Source organism: Phocoena sinus, chromosome 16, assembly GCF_008692025.1.
Source record: "Phocoena sinus isolate mPhoSin1 chromosome 16, mPhoSin1.pri, whole genome shotgun sequence".
NCBI classification, from domain to species: domain Eukaryota; kingdom Metazoa; phylum Chordata; class Mammalia; order Artiodactyla; family Phocoenidae; genus Phocoena; species Phocoena sinus.
The window spans coordinates 36820427-36842389 of record NC_045778.1 but is presented as its reverse complement, the minus strand read 5'-3'; the positions used below and the strand labels follow the sequence as shown (position 1 = coordinate 36842389).

At 42.5% G+C, this 21963-nt stretch overlaps 1 long non-coding RNA gene across 1 annotated transcript; it reads left to right on the top strand.

Moving 5' to 3' along the window:
- The first annotated feature begins 12298 nt into the window (after nt 1-12298).
- Nucleotides 12299-21542, top strand: LOC116741855. The gene is made up of 3 exons (XR_004346298.1): nt 12299-12352; nt 13867-14345; nt 21356-21542. It is a non-coding gene; the product is annotated as an uncharacterized LOC116741855 (long non-coding RNA).
- The last annotated feature ends 421 nt before the right edge of the window (nt 21543-21963 follow it).

Sequence of the window (21963 nt, the reverse complement as noted above, 5' to 3'; positions counted from 1 at the left end):
TATGGTAAAGCCATTTTAAGTGATAATTATAATGATTGGTAGTAACATGAGGATATGTTTATGACATAGTGTTAAGTGAAGAAAAAAAGAATATAAAGCAGTTACCCTATGATTACAGCTATGTTGAATATTTATATATATTATATATAACTATTTTATGTATACATTTTTAAAATATTTTTTATATATATGCATACAACTTACCAGGCTAGTAGAATACTGAGTCATCATTTTTTTCTTATTATATTCAAATGGCCCTTTTTATTTTTTTATTTTTTTTTATTTAAATACAAAGGAAGGTGAGATACCTGAATGATATTTTTTTAACATCTTTATTGGAGTATAATTGCTTTACAATGGTGTGTTAGTTTCTGCTTTATAACAAAGTGAATCAGTTACACATATACATATGTTCCCATATCTCTTCCCTCTTGTGTCTCCCTCCCTATCCCACCCCTTCAGGCGGTCACAAAGCACCGAGCTGATCTCCCTGTGCTATGCGGCTGCTTCCCATTAGCTATCTGCCTTACGTTTGGTAGTGTATATATGTCCATGCCTCTCTCGCTTTGTCACACCTTACCCTTCCCGCCCCCCATATCCTCAAGTCCATTCTCTAGTAGGTCTAGTAGGACACAGTCTTTATTCCTGTCTTACCCCTAGGTTCTTCATGACAGTTTTTTTTCTTAAGTTCCATATATATGCGTTAGCATACAGTATTTATCTCTCTCCTTCTGACTTACGTCACTCTGTATGACAGACTCTAGGTCTATCCACCTCATTACAAATAGCTCAATTTCGTTTCTTTTTATGGCTGAGTAATATTCCATTGTATATATGTGCCACATCTTCTTTATCCATTCATCCGATGATGGACACTTAGGTTGTTTCCATCTCCGGGCTATTGTAAATAGAGCTGCAATGAACATTTTGGTACATGACCCTTTTTGAATTATGGTTTTCTCAGGGTATATGCCCAGTAGTGGGATTGCTGGGTCATATGGTAGTTCTATTTGTAGTTTTTTAAGGAACCTCCATACTGATCCAGTGGCTGTATCAATATACATTCCCACCAACAGTACAAGAGGGTTCCCTTTTCTCCACACCCTCTCCAGCATTTATTGTTTCTAGATTTTTTGATGATGGCCATTCTGACTGGTGTGAGATGATATCTCATTGTAGTTTTGATTTGCATTTCTCTAATGATTAATGATGTTGAGCGTTCTTTCATGTGTTTGTTGGCAGTCTGTATATCTTCTTTGGAGAAATGTCTATTTAGGTCTTCTGCCCATTTTTGGATTAGGTTGTTTGTTTTTTGTTATTGAGCTGCATGAGCTGCTTATAAATTTTGGAGATTAATCCTTTGTCAGTTGCTTCATTTGCAAATATTTTCTCCCATTCTGAGGGTTGTCTTTTGGTCTTGTTTATGATTTCCTTTGCTGTGCAAAAGCTTTGAAGTTTCATTAGGTCCCATTTGTTTTTGTTTTTATTTCCATTTCTCTAGGAGCTGGGTCAAAAAGGATCTTGCTGTGATTTATGTCATAAAGTGTCCTGCCTATGTTTTCCTCTAAGAGTTTGATAGTTTCTGGCCTTACATTTAGGTCTTTAATCCATTTTGAGCTTATTTTTGTGTATGGTGTCAGGGAGTGATCTAATCTCATACTTTTACATGTACCTGTCCAGTTTTCCCAGCACCACTTATTGAAGAGGCTGTCCTTTCTCCACTGTACATTCCTGCCTCCTTTATCAAAGATAAGGTGACCATATGTGCGTGGGTTTATCTCTGGGCTTTCTATCCTGTTCCATTGATCTATCTTTCTGTTTTTGTGCTAGTACCGTACTGTCTTGATTACTGTAGCTTTGTAGTATAGTCTGAAGTCAGGGAGCCTGATTCCTCCAGCTCCGTTTTTTGTTCTCAAGATTGCTTTGGCTATTCGGGGTCTTTTGTGTTTCCATACAAATTGTGAAATTTTTTGTTCTAGTTCTGTGAAAAATGCCAGTGGTAGTTTGATAGGGATTGCATTGAATCTGTAGATTGCTTTGGGTAGTAGAGTCATTTTCACAATGTTGATTCTTCCAATCCAAGAACATGGTATATCTCTCCATCTATTTGTATCATCTTTAATTTCTTTCATCAGTGTCTTATAATTTTCTGCATACAGGTCTTTTGTCTCCTTAGGTAGGTTTATTCCTAGATATTTTATTCTTTTTGTTGCAATGATAAATGGGAGTGTTTTCTTGATTTCACTTTCAGATTTTTCATCATTATTGTATAGGAATGCCAGAGATTTCTGTGCATTAATTTTGTATCCTGCTACTTTACCAAATTCATTGATTAGCTCTAGTAGTTTTCTGGTAGCATCTTTAGGATTCTCTATGTATAGTATCATGTCATCTGCAAACAGTGACAGCTTTACTGGCCCTTTTTATTATTTGTATTTAAAATTAAACATGGTATTGCTTTCTTTTGTCTCTGATTTTACCAGCTATAATTTAATAATATAAGTTGAATGTGGCTTCTCCCAGATTAACCTTCCAGACTAAGAAAAGACCACCTGTTAAAGTTCTCTCACCTAATCTTCTCTGACCCTAACACATTTAGGACATCCTATGCCCATGCTGTGTCTCAGTTTAAGTTTTAAATCCTGATTTTATATCCCAGATTAAACACTGATGGACTCTGGTGTAGACCTCTGAGAAATAAGGGTGAGTCCTGGGTTGAAGCGGAGAATGCTTTGCCCTTCCAAGGAAATGAACCAGGCAGCTTTCAGGGTCTTTACCACCTTGCCTAGGGTCCTATTTTTTGCCTGCTGTGGAGTTTTGAGGAAACAGGAAAGCCCTAGAATTAGACCTATTATTTAAGAAGTGGTCCAGACTAAACAGCATCTCAACCTACAAGGCATGTTGTATAGGTCCAAATTGTATACAAGTCTTTAAAATAAAAGCTGTCCTGTAGCAGGTGATACCACAAAGGTTGATGGCAGAGAGATCAGGCAGTTAACCAGAGATGGGTTCACAGCAGCTTTCCTCAGAAAACTTCCGGGAGTGTTCTCAAATGGCCTGTTTGTCACAGGCAGGGAAGGGATGTGAGGCGTGGGCTCATTTCATGTAAGAATCTAAAAATGTCCAAGGAAGGATAGTCATCGTTAGCATCCAGCCTTTTCTGGAAGCAGCTCCACATACTGGGGATCTGGTGACATGGAGGGAGCAAGCATTTTGCTTTCTTACTTTACAGAGGTTTGTAAAACTGTTCCAAGGCTCTGCTTAATGAAGAGCAAGGCCTCCTGGGCAGAAGGGGAGGCAAAGGAGGCCTTTCCGGGGCTGCCTGCTGGGCAGATTGGAGCACACACCAGACCACAAGCTTGCTTCATAGCAGAAGATGAAAACAGTGGCTCTGCAAGCCTACCCCATTCAGGAAGCCAGGAGTCGGAAGCCTCCTCCACAGACTGGCATTTTGCAGTCATTGTTTGCTTTTATTTTCAATTTAATCTCATCTTTCATGGCCTCCCTGTTGCTTTTTAAAATAAACCTAGGGCTTCCCTGGTGGCGCAGTGGCTGAGAGTCTGCCTGCCGATGCAGGGGGCACGGGTTCGTGCCCCAGGCCGGGAGGATCCCACGTGTCGCAGAGTGGCTGGGCCCGTGAGCCATGGCCGCGGAGCCTGTGCTCCGCAACAGGAGAGGCCACAACAGTGAGAGACCCGCGTACCACAAAAAATAATAATAAAATAAACCTAACCTTTTGCTCTATTCCCTTTGCACTAATGCTAACTTAAAGAACACAGAAAATTCTTGGTAGAAGGCCACCTCCTGAAGACAGAGATTTTATCTCCAGCCTCATCTGGGAGACTTCAGAAACCATCACTTGCCAGGAAAAAAGAAATAATCTTTTAGCTGCCATGTACTTGAGGCTGTCCATTTGCTGTCTAGTTAAATGAAAAAATATTTTTATAAGCAATGGGAACTAGAGAAAACAGTGAGTGATAAGGATCATTGGTTTATTTCCTTTTTCATCAGATAATTAAGTTCATACCCTTTGCCAAAGTTATATCAGCGTCTCCTGAGTCAGAATAGGCTCTGGGGTCACAGACCACAGGGGCCATCCCCAGAGGAAGAGTGGAAACCCCAGAGGCCTGCCTGCAGCAAAAAAGCACAGTCTCCACCAGGCATGTTTGTATGTCCCTACACCACCACCAGGAACAGGCAGCTCAAGTTGTCGCACTGTGTAATTTCCTCCATCCCCAAGGAGACCTGGCCGCTCCCTTTCCCTACCTGGCATCCAACTTCACAGACAGTCACCAAATCCTATTTATTTTCTGTCCTTAATATCTTCAATCACAAACCTCTTCTCACCATCATCTCTGCCCAACCCTAGTTTGTTAAGCATAAGGGAATTATTCCAAGCCTGAGGATGAAGAGTTGATAGAAATGAAATGATGTACCAGGACAAGAGTGAAGAAAGGCACCTAGGATGCAAACTTTAAGGAGGCATCACTCTCAGGATTGAGCAAGTGTAGGGTCAGCTCAGATGAGAGTGCCTTCCTGAGTTTATGCCCTAGTCACCTCTCTTGTCTTACCCTAATCCCAGCCCTATGTTTTTCTTCTTTAATTTTAGTATAAATTATTGCCAGAATCTATTAACACTCATCCAGATGTTACATCCACTTCTCCCCATACCACAGGTACTCATGCAGGTGATACACCTGGGCTCAGATGCTGCCACTTGGTGCCTCCATGCTTGGAGATCTTGCCCCTACCTGGGGAGGATAAAATGTTCAATTATGTTTCTTGAGCTGCCATTTTTCTTTATGAAAGTTTTTCCCTCTGCTCTTTATATTATCTGATTTCATTCTCTGGTTCTAAATCAAGAAAACAGCATATTTTTGTCATCACAGGATACCCTTGACAATCAGGTAATCAACAAGTAGGACAGGGTGTCAGCTGCAGTATTAAGAAGCACAGGTAGAGGGGGATGCTCCACGATGAGAGCCATCATGAACAGAAGTGAGGGGAGCCACAGGTACTCGTTATTAATAATTAAGTATCAATACATGCCAATGATTTGCAGTGCTTGCAATGATAATAATAAATCAGAGCAGAATCAAGGTTATTTCCATAATAACATCCTTGCATTCTCTAGAATTCTCTAGAGTTCTAAAATGCTTTCCTCAGTAGGAAAGAGGTGGCTTTACTTCTAGCCTTCCCAGCACTATTTTTACCTTTTAAACACTATGCACACACGTGTGAGGTGCCATGATCTCTTAAGTGTCTCTCCTTAGGACAAAAAGGCAGAGAATGGTGGGTGTGTATTAGAGCTTGGTAAATCCAGGCGGCCCTGAGATGTTTGATTTCTCCAAACCACTGTCTCTCAGGTACCTCTCGAGTGTTCTCCTTGGAGGAGTTTTCCAGGATTGTCTGCATGTATCCAGACCTCTGTCTGGTTGGGCCCTCATGGGTGGATCCTGGAGTGCTTTACACCTCCTTTTTGTTCACAAAATGCATGTAGGTTCCCCACCCTAGCCCCCCACCCCCAGCTAGCTTTTCACACAGTTCTTGACTAGGGTTTTGCTAGGTTAACTTTCATTTAAATGGTGATGATCTTGAAAAATCAGAAGAAATCCTCCTTCCCGTTTGAGCCCGCCCCAGGCTTAAGCATTTGTAGTAGTTGTCGTTAAGTGTTGGATGAGTCAGCCATTATTTAGATCATGATGATGTTGAGGTCAGAAAAAATTTAAGAAGTTCAAGGATAATGACGACTTGGTGGCAAAACAGAGGTTTCTCTCCACTTGCCACTGACAGTGCCCTAGATTCATGCATCTGCTCTGGCGTGGGCAGGAATTTTCACATGAGTGGAGCCTTACACAGAAGCAGAGACTTTCTGCTTCTGGCAGAAATTTTATTACAACCACTTAAGCACATCTCTCTGCAGCCGGCCACTCATGAAAGTAACACTGGCTTTGTTACACAGACCGCATCTCTAACACAGAGTTCGGTTTGAAGGGCGCCTCCCTAGGCTCCGGAGGTGGAATCGTCCTGCTGGGAGAGCACGGAGGACTATTCTTAGTGAATTATGATATTCCACCGTTGCCCTTGGTGCCTGGTGATGTCGTGGGTCCGCGGTGGCTGGGCTTTCTGACCTGTATGTCAGTCTCAAGTTCCGTTTTGGACACAGAGAAGAGAGGGCATCGGGAGAGAGGGAGAGTGGAGACTACAGAAATGGCCTCAGCCAAATTAATAACTAGTTTTTAAAGCTAGTGAAGTTCTTCTCTGACTCTGCTTATCGGCAGGGTGTGTAATATGCTGCTTTCCCCGCCTCAGGCCGTGTCTCTCTCACAGCACATGGCAGTTCTTACGAGATGCATTCGCTTTAAATTCACTTATTTGCCTCTCTTCTCTTTTAGGTAGCTATAGATTCCACTGCCTCCAACAGGGACCCCAGTAACAGCTGTTCCCTGCGCTATATCCACCCCTGCCAGCCCAGCGAGTACCTGAAGGCCTTGGTGGCCGTGGGGGAGATTTGCCAGGACTATGAAAGGTATGAGACTCCCCATCTCTGGGTTCCCGTGGCCCCTGGCTGGCTCTGGGCAGAAGAATGGAAATTAAGTCATGCTGAGGCTCATGAGGGGACAGAATAAAGCCTGGCCCCAAATGTGTTATTCTCTCCGTACCTAGAGAAACTGAGTTCATGCCAAGCTCACACTGGGCACCAAAAAATCCTTTCTCAGCTTTCTTCTCTTACTTGGCTGGCAGGACCACAGGATAGCGATTTTGGTTTCAGTATGTACCTTGCTACGCAGAGTTTGGTCCGTGGACTGGCAACATAGCATCACCTAGGAACTTAGAACACCCAGCCCCACTTGAGCGCCTGAATCAGCATCTACATTGTAACAAGATTCCCAGATGATTTGCATGAACTTTGGAGTTTGAGAAGCACCAGTTTATTAGGTACTTTCTATCTGATCCTCACACTAACCCTTCTGTAGTGGGTGTTGTTTAAGAGAAGAGGAAAACTGTGCAGGGAGCTGAAGTGGTCTGTGCCCTGTCCCACAGCCAGGGGCAGGATTTAAACCCAGAGCCGGCTCACTGCACAGCATAAGCTCGTAATCATGGGGTTTCACTGACCTCACAAGCTATTGGTAACTTCCGCAGAGGGTCTGTGTCTGCCCGTGTGCACGTGAGTGTGTGCCCACGCCAGTGTGTGTGTGTGTAGAAGACACGACTTTGAGATCAGATCAGTATTTATTTTTACTGGGTGGTAAATATTGGCCTTTCCCACCAAGAAAATTCCCTATAATAAATGATTTACATAAATCACCTTAAACTGAATTTATTCTGCCTTTCCAGTATTTCCAGATTGAGGTGAAGTTGTTGACATGTTTGATCAAGAAGGCTCTTTGAGGTAGGACTAGTGTAAGTATATATATGGGTAAATCTCAGTCGACTGCCCGGTGTGATAGTAAAACAGGGCTAGTTAGTCATGAGCAGCAACTAACTGGCCTGTTAAACCAGGAAAATAAGAAAGTGACCCTGTCCTCCAGTTTCAGATTTCGTGGAATGGCCTGATTTCTGTTCTTCCTAGTCTCACAACTGGTAATAACTATTAAAAACCTGATGCCCAGGCACCATAGCAAGTGACACAACCTAGTGACCAGAAGGTACAGAGAAACCAACAGGACAGGTAACAGTTTCCGTCAGTGTCCTTCCTGCTGACGAGTCTCTGAATTCAGCTTGGTCATCGCCAGTAACTCAGATGCGTGTGAGGCCAGTTAGGGATGAATGAGCATGTCCAGTCAAACCAGACAGCTTTAAACACTAGGCCTCTGCCCACACTTCCCCTCTTACAGATCTGGAATGGAGGGCAATAATGGCACTTTAAATTACCTTGCTGAAGTGATACTTACACTTAACCTTGAGATACTGTCTGTGAAGACAACTTGAATCTCAGCTCTGACTTCTTCAGGCCTCCATTCAGGGAGGATTCTTAGAGAGGCTCATGTCATAGGGAGATTTCTTACCAAGGAGGGAAAAGACAAACAGATTGCATCCCCCCTGTCAGAAAGTCCTCCAAGTGTCCCCAAGAAGCCAACACAGTAATTCTCTCCCTTCTCTCTATCACACACAATTTATTGAGGGGACTCTCCTTTTCCTGGTGAATGTCCTTGGCGGCTTTGTCATAAACTGACCACATATATGTGGATTTCTTTCCCAGGCTCTATTCTATTCCTGTGGCCCATGCCTCTTTCTGTGCTATTTCTACACTGTTTGGTTACTGTAGCTTTGTGATATGGTTTCAAGTTAGTGAGTGAGTTTCCTCCAGCTGCTGTTCTCCTTTCTCAGGGTCCCTTTGGCTGTTCAGGGTCCTTTGTAGTTCCGTACAAATGTCAGGATTGTTCAGCTCCTGTGAAAAATTCCATTGGAAATTTGGTAGGATGTGCATTAAATGTGTATGCTGTTTTGGGTAGAATGAACATTTTAGCGCTACTAAGTCTTTCCATCCATAAGCACAGGATATCTTTCCATTTCTTTGCATCTTCAATTTCTTCATTGACGTCGTAAGGTTTTCAGTGTGCAGCTGTTTCACATCTTGGGTTAAATTCATTCCTAGGTATTTGGTTCTTTTGATGCTATTGGAAATGGGATTGTTTTCTTAATTTCTGTCTCTGATGTTCATTATTACTGTATAGAAACACAAGTGTTTTTAGTGTATTGATTTTGTATCCTGCAGCTTTACTGAATTCATTTATTGGTTCAGACAGTTTTTTGGTGATTTAATACAGGAAACTGGAATTAGAAATCCCACTGTTTCTACCACATCCAGCTCATCCACAACACCCAAGATAGGGTGGCTACTATTATAATCTTCCCACACTGCCCCTTAAAAACATGTGAAATTTCAGTGGCAAATTACATCATCACTTTGGGCGAGCAGGATCTGGGTAGGGTTGGCCTCTATACAAAGATCGTTGTCTTCTCTACATTTCTGTCCTTTTATTGACACAGTTGCTTTGAAAAGTAATTTATTTTACAGTAATTTCAAATGTATAGAAAATTTTCCATAGCAGTACAGAGTACTCACATTTGCCACTTCACACAAAACACTTCAGTATGTTTTACCCAAAACGTGGATACGCTCCCAGGGAACAAGCACTTTTAACCACCAAATGAGGAGGATTATAATTTCTTATAATAATCTGATCCATAGGTCCACTTCAACTTTCACCACCTGCCCCAACTCCATGGAAATATCTTTTTTCATTGTGACGCAGTTTTCTTTTTTTTCTGAAACCTTGACTGCGACTTTCCCTTACGTTCAGAACCTTGATGGATTTAAGGCACAGGATGAGTATGTCATCTGTGTGGCCTTTTCTGTATGGCTTCTTTCACTTCGGGTGTTGTCAGCGTTCCTCCATATGGTAGCATGTATCAGTACTTCATTTTCCACTGCGAATAAAAACACATAACATTTACCATTTAAGCCATTTGGTGTGTACAGTTCTGTGGCACTCACTACATCTACGTCGTTATAAAAATATCCTCACCACTCATCTCCTGAACTTTTTCATTTTCCCCAAGTGAAACTGTATCCATTGAACACCGACTCCTCTCAGCTCCTACAACCACATTCCTTCTGTCTTTGAATTTGACTCCCCCAGATACCTTATGTGAGTGGAACCATAGAATTTGTTCTTCCGTGACTGACTTATTTCATTCAGTATAGTAAGTTCAAGCTTCATCCACATTGTAGCATGTGTCAGAATTTCCTTAGTTTTCAAGGCTAAATAATATTCCTTTGTGTATATACCACATTCTGTTTATCCATTTATCCATCAATGGACGCCTGGGTTGCTTCCGCCTTTTCTTATTGTGAACGATGCTGCTATGAATATGAGTGCACAAATACCTGTTCCAGTCCCTGCTGTCAAATATTTTGAGTAAATGCCCCAAAGTGAAATTGATGGATCATATGTTAACCCAGAGTGTAACTTTTTAAGGAGCTTTTATTTTCACAGTGGCTGCACCATTTTACTCTATTCATTTATATGGCAGAATAATATGGTAGTTCATGGGTGTACCACATTTTGTTTATTCACCTGTTGATGGACATTTTAATTGTTTCTACCTTTTGGCTATTATGAACAGTGCTGCTATGAATATCTGTGTACAAGTTTTTGTTTGAACACCTGTTTTCAATTCTTTGGTGTCTGTATAGGGGTGGAGTTGTTGAACCCTAATTGGGTTAGCCAAAAAGTTTGTTCGACTTTTTCCGTAAGATGGCTCTAGTAGCCCTTAGTTGTCCTTAACTTCATTCAGAACAATTTTGTGAGATTCTATGTGATGGCTGTCATATCAGCGTGCATTTAGCAAAAGACTTATCAAAGTTGGTGAATTCTTGTTTAGCCATTTTTACTATTGAAGATGGAAAAAAGGCGACATTTTTGGCATATTATGCTTTATTATTTCAAGAAAGGTAAAAATGCAACCGAAATGCAAAAAAAGTTTTGTGCAGTGTATGGATTTGTGCTGTGACTGATTGAACGTGTCAGAAGTGGTTTGCGAAGTTTCATGCTGAAGATTTCTCGCTGGACGATGCTCCATGGTTGGTAGACCAGCTGAAGTTGATAGCGATCAAATGGAGAAATTAATTGAGAACAATCAACGTTATACCACGTGGGAGATAGCCAACATACTCAAAATATCCAACAAATCAAGCACTGAAAATCATTTGCACCAGCTTGATTTTATTAATTGCTTTGATGTTTGAGTTCCACATAAGTGAATTTCTGCATGCGATTCTCTACTTAAATGCAATGAAAACGTTCCATTTTGAAAACAAATGGTGACAGGTGATGAAAAGTGGATACTGTACAATAATGTGGAACGGAAGAGATCATGGGGCAAGCGAAATGAACCACCACCAACCACACCAAAGGCCGGTCTTCATCCAAAGAAGGTGATGTTGTGTATATGGTGGGATTGGAAGGGAGTCCTCGATTACGAGCTCCTTCCGGAAAACGAAATGATTAATTCCAACAAGTACTGCTCCCAGTTAGACCAACTGAAAGCAGCACTGGATGAAAAGCATCTGGAATTAGTCAACAGAAAACACAAAATCTTCCATCAGGATAATGCAAGACCGCATGTTTCTTTGATGACCAGGCAAAAACTGTTACAGCTTGGCTGGGAAGTTCTGATTCATCTGCCATATTCACCAGACATTGCACCTTCGGATTTCCATTTATTTTGGTCTTTACAAAATTCTCTTGATGGAAAAAATTTCAATTCCGTGGAAGACTGTAAAAGGCACCAGGAACAGTTCTTTGCTCAAAAAGATAAAAAGTTTTGGGAAGACAGAATTATGAGGTTGCCTGAAAAAGGGCAGAAGCTAGTGAAACAAAAGGGTGAATACGTTGTTTACAATAAAGTTCTTGGTGAAAATGAAAAATATGTCTTTTATTTTTACTTAAAAACTGAAGGCACTTTTTGGCCAACCCAGTACATTTATCTTTTTGAAGAAAGGTCAAAGTATTGTTCACGTAGGCTGCACCATTTTACATTTCCACAATGTTTAAAAGTTCCATTTGCTCTGCATTGTTGCCAATATTCATTGTTTTTAATTTTTCTTGACTATAACAATTGTGTGTTTGAAGGGGTATTGCATTACGGTACGAATTTGCATTTCCATCATGACTACTGATGTTTGACATCTTTTCATGTCCTTGTTGACCATTTGCATGTCTTGTCTGGAGAAGAGTCTGATCAAGTCCTTTGTGCATTTTAAAAATTGAGTTCTTTGTGTTTCTGTTGATGAGTTTCTTGATATGTTCTGGATAACAGACTCTTATTAGATATATCATGTGCAAATATTTTCTTCCATTCTGTGGACTGTCTAACTTTCTGGATAGCAGTTTTGATGGGATAAAATGATTAACTTTGAGGAAATCCAGTGTATCTATATTTTATTCATTGCTTAAGCTTTGATGTCAGATCGAAGAAACCACTGCTAAATGCAAGGTCATGAGGATTTATTCCCTTGGTTTATTTTAGAGATTATAGAGTCATCCCTTGGCATCCACTTTGCTAAGGTTAAGGTCTGTGCTTAGAGTCAGTGTCAGGGTTTAGGGTGATGGTTAAAGGGTCAGGGTCAGGGATTAGAGTTGAGGTGTCAGGATTGAGGGTCTAGGATCCAAGGTTAGGATTGTTAGGTTTAGGGTAATAGGGTAAAGGGTTAGGATGTTAGGGTTAGGGTGAGGGTTAGAGTTAGGTTAAAGGATAACCTGTTCTCACCGTCCTTGTCTCTCTCCATCTCTCTGAAGCCTCCAGGATGGACAGGATTCTCCCAAGGTCACACGTGAGTCAGGTAGGTGAGCTGTATCATTGTTTGTCTTCCCCCCAGTCCTGGGCTCTTGGGAGACGAATGAAATGTCTGTACTGTCTCTGTTTCAAATCGACCTTAACCTCAGTCAAGGGCTGTGGAGGCCGTCAGAAGTCATGTAGGGTTTCTCTCTTCCCTCCCTCCTGCCTGAAAGGGGTGGTGCCAGCCCCACTCTGCCTTTGCAGTCCCAGGTTCCAGCACAGCTCTGACACGAGGGCACTCTGAAGACGTGCAGATTTACACAGGACTGGGTACAGTGACAGGCTGACCCTCAGGTGCTGCCTTCTTGAGGGCAGCTGGGGCCCTTCTGCGACTTCATGAATCCTCTGTCCCATCTGAGCGGGCATCAGTAGAAAATCAAGTCTCAGACAGGATAACCCTTGACCTCTGACCATCCAAGCAGGCATCTGTGGTTCTCCAGCTCAGCCCAGCCTGGGCCCTGTCAAGCCCTGTGGCCAGTTACTGAGCTGAACCTGCCGCTGGGCAATTGAACAACAACCTGGGCAGCATAGACAGCCCCTTGGCATGTTTATGTTCCCAACATCCATGTGGTTGAGAAAAGGGTCCTCTCCCTCACAGCCTCTTAGCCTGCCGAGAGAGGTAATAACCCTCCAAATGTTGAATGTGGCCCTGGCCACAAAAACCATACAACAGACAACAGACGGTGGCCCTGTAGTCCTTTGGCCTTCCAGTTGTTATAAACTTTTTTTTTTTTTTTTTTTTTTTTTTTTTGCAGTACGCGAGCCTCTCACTGTTGTGGCCTCTCCCGTTGCGGAGCACAGGCTCCGGACGCGCAGGCTCAGCGGCCATGGCTCACGGGCCCAGCTGCTCCGTGGCATGTGGGATCTTCCCGGACCGGGGCACAAACCCGTGTCCCCTGCATCGGCAGGCGGACTCTCAACCACTGTGCCACCAGGGAAGCCCTGTTACAAACTTTTGACATTCATACTCTTTAAGAATCAAAGCTATGGGAGCAGCTGGGCCTCCCAAGAGGCAGTTTCACAGGGACTGCGTGTTACTAGAGAGTCATATACACCCAGGTGGCCTTTGGAAAGCCTGCCGATTATGAATTCCATGGTATTGAATAATCCTTGAGCCTCCCAGTACTTCATTGAGCAATAATTTCTTTACCACCCTAGCATTTGGTACCTGCTCTTTGTAAAGGCAGGAGAAGAGACTGGAAAAATGAGCAATATTGTTCTTCGGGGACGGGTGATTAATGTGGCCAGCGGGCAGGCAACCACTTCCCGGGAACAAGAACGAGGTCCGTGTGCCTTCTGAGAGCACCTGGGCTATTCTGGGACAGTCTCTATGATGCAGGGACCCGGTGACCAAGGCAGGATCCTTGTGTTTACCATCAGCAGCAGCCTTGCTTTTCAGCAAATGGAAGAAGTTTTTGCTGTCATGGGAGGATAGCGGGAGCAGCGGATGGGTGGCTACAGCCCCTGACCCTAAGTGAATCCCTTCCTACTTTGTGCTTCCGATTCTGTGCCATGCAGTGGACTGTCAGTGATACAGAATCTGCCGCTTTTGCCGAGCCAGCATCTGTCCTCATGTCCAGCTGCAGCACCTCAGCTTTCCTTTTGGAACTACATCTCACCTGCTTCCAGTCCAAACAGTTTCAGGGGGCTGACCTTATATTCCACCCACCTGGAAGATGGCTGTATGATCCACATCTAGCCAATCCCATTTTTCATCCTCTGCTTGCTGTGATCGGTTCAAGGGTGAGAATGTGACCCAAGCCAGGCCAAAGGCATTCAAAGTCATGAGTTTTCATGGAACCCTAGGGAAGGAGAAACCCTTCCTGGTAGAATGGATGTTGTGTGGGTGTCATCTTGGAGTTGCTGGTGGCTGTGGATGCAGTGAGAGAGACTGTGCCGGTGAATGGGACCACCCCAAAGCATTCAGCAGGACATATACTACAAGAACGTGAGCCATTGGACCTGACACCTCAAACCCACTCTTCAACTTGTCTCTTGTAAGTATTAATTTATTTCTATCATTTAAAATAATGTTAATTTATTTTACTTGAGTAAGTGTGTCTAGTCCCTTGTAATCCAGGAAGTCCTGACTCATCAGGATCAGTGATTCCTGAGACTGCTTCTGGCATGTGTCCTCATTGGATAGGGCATGTCTGGGGAAGAGGTGGGGTCAGATCTAAGGGGAGCTGCCAAACAACTCTATCCCCGTTCTTCTATGTCCCAGGAGAGGAAAACCCCAGAACAACGAGAGAACTAGCAGGGAGAAAGGGTCATAGCATGGTTAATTGGTCTGCTTGTATTTTCCATATTTTACGGTTCATTTTGTTTGTATATTGTTAGGAAATCACTGTTTTATCCTAGATTTATAGTTGGATGCAATAGCTTGTTGTATTCACCCTTTAATTTCACCTTTCATTCGTTTTCTACAGAATTGTCACAGTTAATGAACAAATATGGATACCTTACTACTAACTAAAATCCATATTTTATTCGGGTTCCCTTCGTTCTCCCTTTTTTCTGTCCTAGGATCCCATCCAGGGTATCACATGGCATTGAGTCATCATGTCACTTTAGGATCTTTCTGGCTTTGACATTTTCTCACACTATCCTTCTCTCAATGACCTAGGTAGTGTTGAGGAGGACTAGTCAGGTACTTTGTAGACTGTTCTGCATTGGGATTTACTTGATGTTTTTCTTGCGATTAGAATGGGGTCATGGGTTTTAAGGAAGCATATCACAGAGGTAAAGTGCTTTCTCATTACTTTATATCATAGGAACACACATCGAAGCAACACTGTTCATGTTAACTTTGCCCTCCTGGCTGAGGTAGTTTTTGTCATATTTTCCCCACTGTGAAGTTACTTTTTCCCCAAGTCCATACTTTGCGTCTTCTTCAGGATGAAGTTACTGTGCGGCACTCACACTTCAGGAGCGGGGAGTTAGCCCCATCTCCTTAATGAGTGGCTGAATATCTACATCAGCTATTTGGAATACTTAAACGTAGGAGATTTCTATTCAATGGTACTCATTAAAAAACAACAAAACACTATCTAATCATTTCTTTTCACCAGCGTGGACACCCCACCCAGAAAGTTATTTGAAGCTTTTGGTCATAATCCAGCAGTACAGTATTTGGCTGCTCAATTCATTCCTGCTTCGGCTATTGAGAGCTCTTTCTATTTGCTCCTGCTTTCCTCTGACATAATTCCATCTTGTGGGTTTCTTTTTATCTTCGTACACATCTTTTTATGTGCTTGTTGACCATCTATGTTTCTTGTCTGGAGAAAGGTGTGTTCAGGTCCTTTTCCATTTTAAAATTTGGGTTGTCTTTTTGTGGATGATTTGTAAAAGTTCTTGACGTATTCTGAAGGACAGACTCCTGTCAGATATAACATGTGCACATATTTTCTTCAGTTCTGTGGGCTGTGTTTTCACTTTCTGATAGCACCTTTTGACGCACAAAGTTTTTTAAAGTTGAGGAAATGTAATCTGTCCATTATTACATGAGTATTGTAACCATCTGCCTTTGCTTATCTGTAACTTCCCACTCCAACGGTAAGAAACCTGGCTTCCAACATTTGTCATTCATTGAATTTATTGCTTGCTCCATTCCAGCTTAGTACAGATATAGTAGTTTCAGTATTGTTAGCTACTAACACCATGGAAAGAACTTACAGAGTCCAGTATTTAGGTATGGCACAGTTTGCCTTTGTTCTACAGATTCCATTCTTTTCTGTAGCTAACTAGGTCAAGTACCTTTTGCCCAATAACAGTGAGTTTTTTTCATACATTTCTAAATCAGATTATTTGTCACATTCTCTGTTCCACCCTATGACACTCCCATATCATAAATAACCATATTTGAATATGTTATGATTTACTTGTTGGGTCGTAAAAATCCATGGTTTTAGACTAATGCCACAGGAGGAGCTAAGCATTTCCCTTCTATCTTCCGGCTTAGGTGTCACACTTAGAAGAGTGCCTACCCCGAGATTCTGCATATATTTACTAAAAGGGCTTCGTTTTATACCTCTCATCTTTAATCCATCTGGATTTCCCTTTCAAATAACAAAAATGCTATTTCAAATTTTAAAAAAATAAAAATTCACCAGTCCCCTCTTAAAATATGTGGGCAGACACAAAAAGTCACCTTTTGTATAGTTTCATTTATAGGAAACATCTAGAATAGGTAAAGAAACAGGTAAAGGAAGAGGATTAGGGGTTGTGAGAGGCTGGGGTAGGGAGGAATGGGGAGTGCGTGCTTTGGATACAGGGTGTTATTTGGGGGGAATTAAATAGTCTGAAACTATTCAGTGGTGATATTTGCACAGCGTTGTGAATACTTAATTGCACAATTTAAAATAGAAAATGTTTAAATTTTATTATCTCACACGTAAAACATAAAGGACGGGATGCCATAAATGTGGGGAAAAAAATAAAATTACAAACCACACAAACGCAAACCACTACAGGGGAAGGAAAGTAAATTTTGGGTGGGGGAGTGGGTTGATGGTGTAGATCGGGAGTTGACAGCAGTGGTGGTTGCAGAGCCAGCTCTGCCTGGGTGTGTGGTGGTTTCTGAAATGGCTTTAGGTCTCCCGCAAGAGCTGGTGCATGCTCTCCCTGCAGGGGTGGTGAATTTTGACCTGGCTCTAGGTCTCTGGCTGGAGCTGTGAGAGAAGAAAAGATTACCCACATGCCTGCCTTTCCATGTCCCTTTCCAAGGACAGAAATCTTCCCAGAGCCTTCCAGAGAAGGCCCAGCCCAGGAATTTCTCAGACTGCAGTCCACCAGATGGGTAGTTTGGGGCCAGTCTTTGCTCCTGGCCCAACACCAGCCTCTGGGTACTCCTCCCTGTGTGGCCTAGAACTCACCCCTCCCACACACTCACATGCACCCACCCCCGGCCTTCCCACCTTTGGTCTCTGCCAAAGGGCTCCAGGTCCTCCAGCTGACTCAGGGGAAGGTTGACATAGTGTTCCAGGTCAGAGCTGGATGTGCTGAGCTGCACATAAGCCCAGGAAGGGACCCTGGAGAATGGCTTGGGCGGTATGCGGGCAGGAGGCCTTTCCCATTCATCTCTGGGCCCTGGTTCTGGAGAACCCTCCATGGACACACTCACCAGGATGCTGCGTTGGCCCTCGTTGGCAGTGTGGTGCGGTGGCCCCTCACTTGGGGAGATGGATTAAGTGTCGCCATCAAGCTCCTTGTGGCTCTGTGGGGTGGGGCTCTGCAATGACAGTGACCAGCAGCCAGCCTGGCCCAGATGTATCAGAGCCCTGCCAGGCCTTTATCTTATCGCCACTTCTCCTGCCTACTAGACCTTCTGCTTCCAGATCAGGCACAGACCCGTGTCTGCTCATATATCCACCTGGGAGGAAAGAGATGCCTCTAGAGGGCTTGGGATAAACCTCGGGCAAAAGGGCGCTGCCCCAGCTCTCCACATCCCACCCAGCCAGCTTTGACCTGGAGTGTGGATATGACCAGCTCACCAGGCTTCTGACCTGCTCTTGCTTGAAGTAGACCCACTCCACATAAACCCCCTACATCCACACATACAAGGAGGGGACATAGGGTTACCTGGGTGGAATCAGAGTGGTGGCCTGGTATAATTAATTCCTGTATCATATGGTAGTGCTACTTTTAATTTTTTGAGGAACCTCCATACTGTTTTCCATAGTGGCTATACCAATGAACATTCCCAACAAAATGCATGAGGGTAAAAAAAAAAAAAAATGCATGAGTGTTCCCTTTTCTCCACATCTTTGCCAGTACTTGTTATTTGTTGTCTTTTGGTTGATAGCCATTCTTTCAGGTGTGAGGTGATAATCTCATTGTGGTTTGGGTGTGCATTTCCATGATGATAAGTGATATTGTTTATCCTTTTATGTGTCTGTTGCCCATCTGTATATATTCTTTGGGAAAATGCTTGATCTTCTGCCAATTTTTTAATTGGTTTTTGTTTTTTGGAGGTTGAATTGTGTGAGTTTTTGGTCTATTTTGGATATGAACCCCTTACCAGATATATTGTTTGCAAATATTTTCTCACATTCAGTAAGCTGCCTTTTCATTTTGTGGATGGTTTCCTTTGCCGTTGAAAAGCTTTTCAGTTGGATGAAGTCCCATTGGCTTCTTTTGCTTTTGTTTCCCTTGCTTAAGGAGACAGATCCCCAAAATATTACTCAGACTGATGTCAAAGAGTATACTGCATATGTTTTCTTCTAGGAGTTTTATGGCTTCAGGTCTTACATTGAAGTATTTGATTCATTTTGAGGTTTTTATAGATGGTATGAGTAAGGATTCCAGTTTGATTCTCGTGCATGTAGCTGTCCAGTTTTCCCAACACAGTTATCGAAGAGGCTATCTTTTCCCCATTGTATATTCTCACCTCCTCTGTCATAGATGAACTGACCATAATGTGTGGGTTTATTTCTGTGCTCTTAGTTCTGTTCCATGGATCTATGTGTGATTCTTTGGTGCCAATACCATATTGTTCTGATGATTCTAGGTTTGTAGTATAGTTTGAAATCAGGGAGCGTAACATGTCCAGGTTTGTACTTCTCTTAAGATTGTATTGACTTTTCAGGTTCTTTTGTGTTTCCATACACATTTTAGAATTCTTTGTTTTAGTTCTCCAAATAATCCCGTTGGTATTTTGATATGATAGGAATGGTATTGAATCTCTAGATTGCCGTGAGGTGTGGAATCATTTTAACGATAAGAATTGTTCAAATCCATTAGCACAGCATATTTTTCCATTTGTTTGTGTGGTCTTCAATTTCTTTCATCAAGGTCTTTCAGTTTTCTGAGTACAGGTCTTTTACTACCTGGTTTAGATGTAACCCTTACGTATTTTATTTTATTGTTACTGTCAGTGGAGTCGTTTTCTTAATTTCTCATTCTGATAGTTTGTTGTGAGTGTACAGAAATGCAGCCGATTTCTGTAGATTAATTTTCTATCCTGCAACTTAACTGAATTTTCCAATGGGTCCTATCTGTTTTGGGGTGTCTTCTTCAGGCTGTTCTATAGAGTACCATGTCATCTACAAACAGTGACAGTTTTACTTTTTCCTCTGCCATTAGATTCCTTTTATTTTTCTCATCTAATTAGTATGGCTAGGACTTCCTAGACCTTGGAACGAAAGTGGCGAGAGTGTTCAGGGTTAGAGTTAGGTTTAAGCATAACTGGCCCTCTTTCCCTTCTTCCCTCTCCATCCCTCTGAGGCCTCCAGGAAGGACAGGACTAGTCTAGGGTCACACATGACTTAGGGACTTGTGCTGGACCATTGTTTCTCTGCCCCTGGTCATGGGCATGGTTTTGTGTACTATCTGTGTAATTCTTTGATCAGGTGTTTATTCAGAGCTTTCCCTATTTTTAATGGGGTTTGTGTTAGAGTTCTTTGTATATTTTGAAACAAATCCTTTGTTAGACGTGTGTTTACAAATATATTTCTCAGTCTGTGGCTTGTCTTCTGATTTTCTGAATAAGCCCTTTCACAGAGTAGAAATCTTTAATTTTACAAAGTCCATGATATTCCTTCTTTTTCTTTGTGGATTGGCTTTTTGTGTTTTTTGTTAAAACTTGGAGCTCATGATCTACATGACCAAACCCAAGCTCCTGTCAATTTTCTTGTGTTCTATAATTTTGAATAGTTTTGTATTTAAATTTTTTCTATGAATAATTTTGAGTGAATTTTGTGTAAGTTTGCATCCACATTCATTTCATTCCATGCGGTTTCTAATTAATTGTTCCTTAACTATTTTTAAGAAAGTTGTGGAGTGCTATCTCCATTTCAGTTTGAATTTCCACAGTTTAATGGATTCAGCAGTTCTGCCTGCAGGGAGCGCTGTCACCAGTGAACTGTGAGTGAGGCGCGGCCTGCAGTTCCGGGACTGTCCACAGGGGGGCCAGGCCCACCTCGCTGACCCGTGGCGCATGCGCATTCCACCTGGGCCTTGGCTCTGCGCGCCTGAAAGGAATTCTGTTGCCTCAGGCACCCGCTTGGGCCTGGGATGCCTCGCTGACAGCGTCTCTGCCAACAGGAGCTCAGTCTCCTTAGGGCTCGCTGGGGTTCAGCTTCAGAACAACACAGGACTGCGTCCATGCAGACTGGAGCTGAGTTTCCTTACGACCGGGAGGAAAAGGTGAGGAAAAGTGGGGAGAAGTTTCCTGTGTGCGACTGACTGCTGAGGGGCGGTCCATCTTCATACGACCCAGGAAGGGCTTCATGTTGAAAACTGGGTTTTCGTCAGTTTTGTGGTCAGTGTAACCGGCATGACTTATGTGGTATCCATTTTTCCCAGCACTGCTTATTGTGGTGACTGTCCTTCCCCTTGGTGTGTCCTTGGCCCGTTTGTCATAAATTAACTGACCCCATCCACATGGGTTTAATTCTGGGCCCTCTGTTCTGTTCCTGTTGCCCACATGCCTGTTTTTGTACCAAGTCCACACTTTTGGTGACTGTGGCTTCCTGCTGTAGCGTGAGGTCAAGGAGCGAGATGCCTGTTCTCCTTTCTGAGGATCGCTTTGGCTAATTGGGGTCCTTTGTGGTTCCATACAAATGTTAGGATGATTTGCTCTGTTTCTGTAAAAAGTACCATTGAAATTTGGTAGGGATTGCATTCACTATGTCCATTGCTTTGGGTAGAATGGAAATCTTAACAACGTTAATTCTTCCATTCCATGAGGACAGGATATCTTTCCCTTTATTTGTGTTCTTTTTCAATTTCTTCATCAGTGTCTTAAAAGTTTTCCATGTGCAGGTCTTTCACGTCCTTGGTTAAATTTATTCATAAATTTAAATGAATACCATTTCATTCTTTTTGATGGAATTGTAAATAGGGTTTTTTTTCTCTTTCTGATGGTTCATTGTTAGTGTTTAGAAATTCAACTGATTTTTGTGCATTGATTTTGTTACTTTACTGAATGCATTATTTCTAGTAATTTGTTGGTGGAATGATGTGTAAAATTGGAATTCAAAAACCCAACTCTTTCTACCACATCCAGGTCATCCACAACACGGAAGAAAGTGGCTCCTAATATAATCTTCCCACAGTGCCTCTAAATTACGTGTGGACTTTGGGTGAACTGGATCTGGGTAAGGCTGGCCTCTATATGAAGTTTGATGTTTTCTCTGCTTTTCCAGCATGGTATTGACATGGTGTTTTGAAAAGTAATTTACTTTCCAGTAATTTTGAACATACTGACAACTCTACATACATAAAAACAAGTCTTGTATCTTGATTAAATATATTCCTAAATATTAATGTTGACATTTAAAATGGAATTCTTTTCATAATTTTTTTCAGATTATTGCTAGTGTATACATATAAGATAGATTTTCATGAATTGATACGTTTCTTTTTTTGAATTTTATTTATTTTTTTATACAGCAGGTTCTTATTAGTCATCCATTTTTTTTTTTTTTTTTTTTGTGGTACGCGGGCCTCTCACTGCTGTGGCCTCTCCCGTTGCGGAGCACAGGCTCCGGACGTGCAGGCTCAGCAGCCATGGCTCACAGGCCCAGCTGCTCCGCAGCATGTGGGATCTTCCTGGACCGGGGCTCGAACCCGTGTCCCCTGCATCGGCAGGCGGACTCTCAACCACTGCGCCAC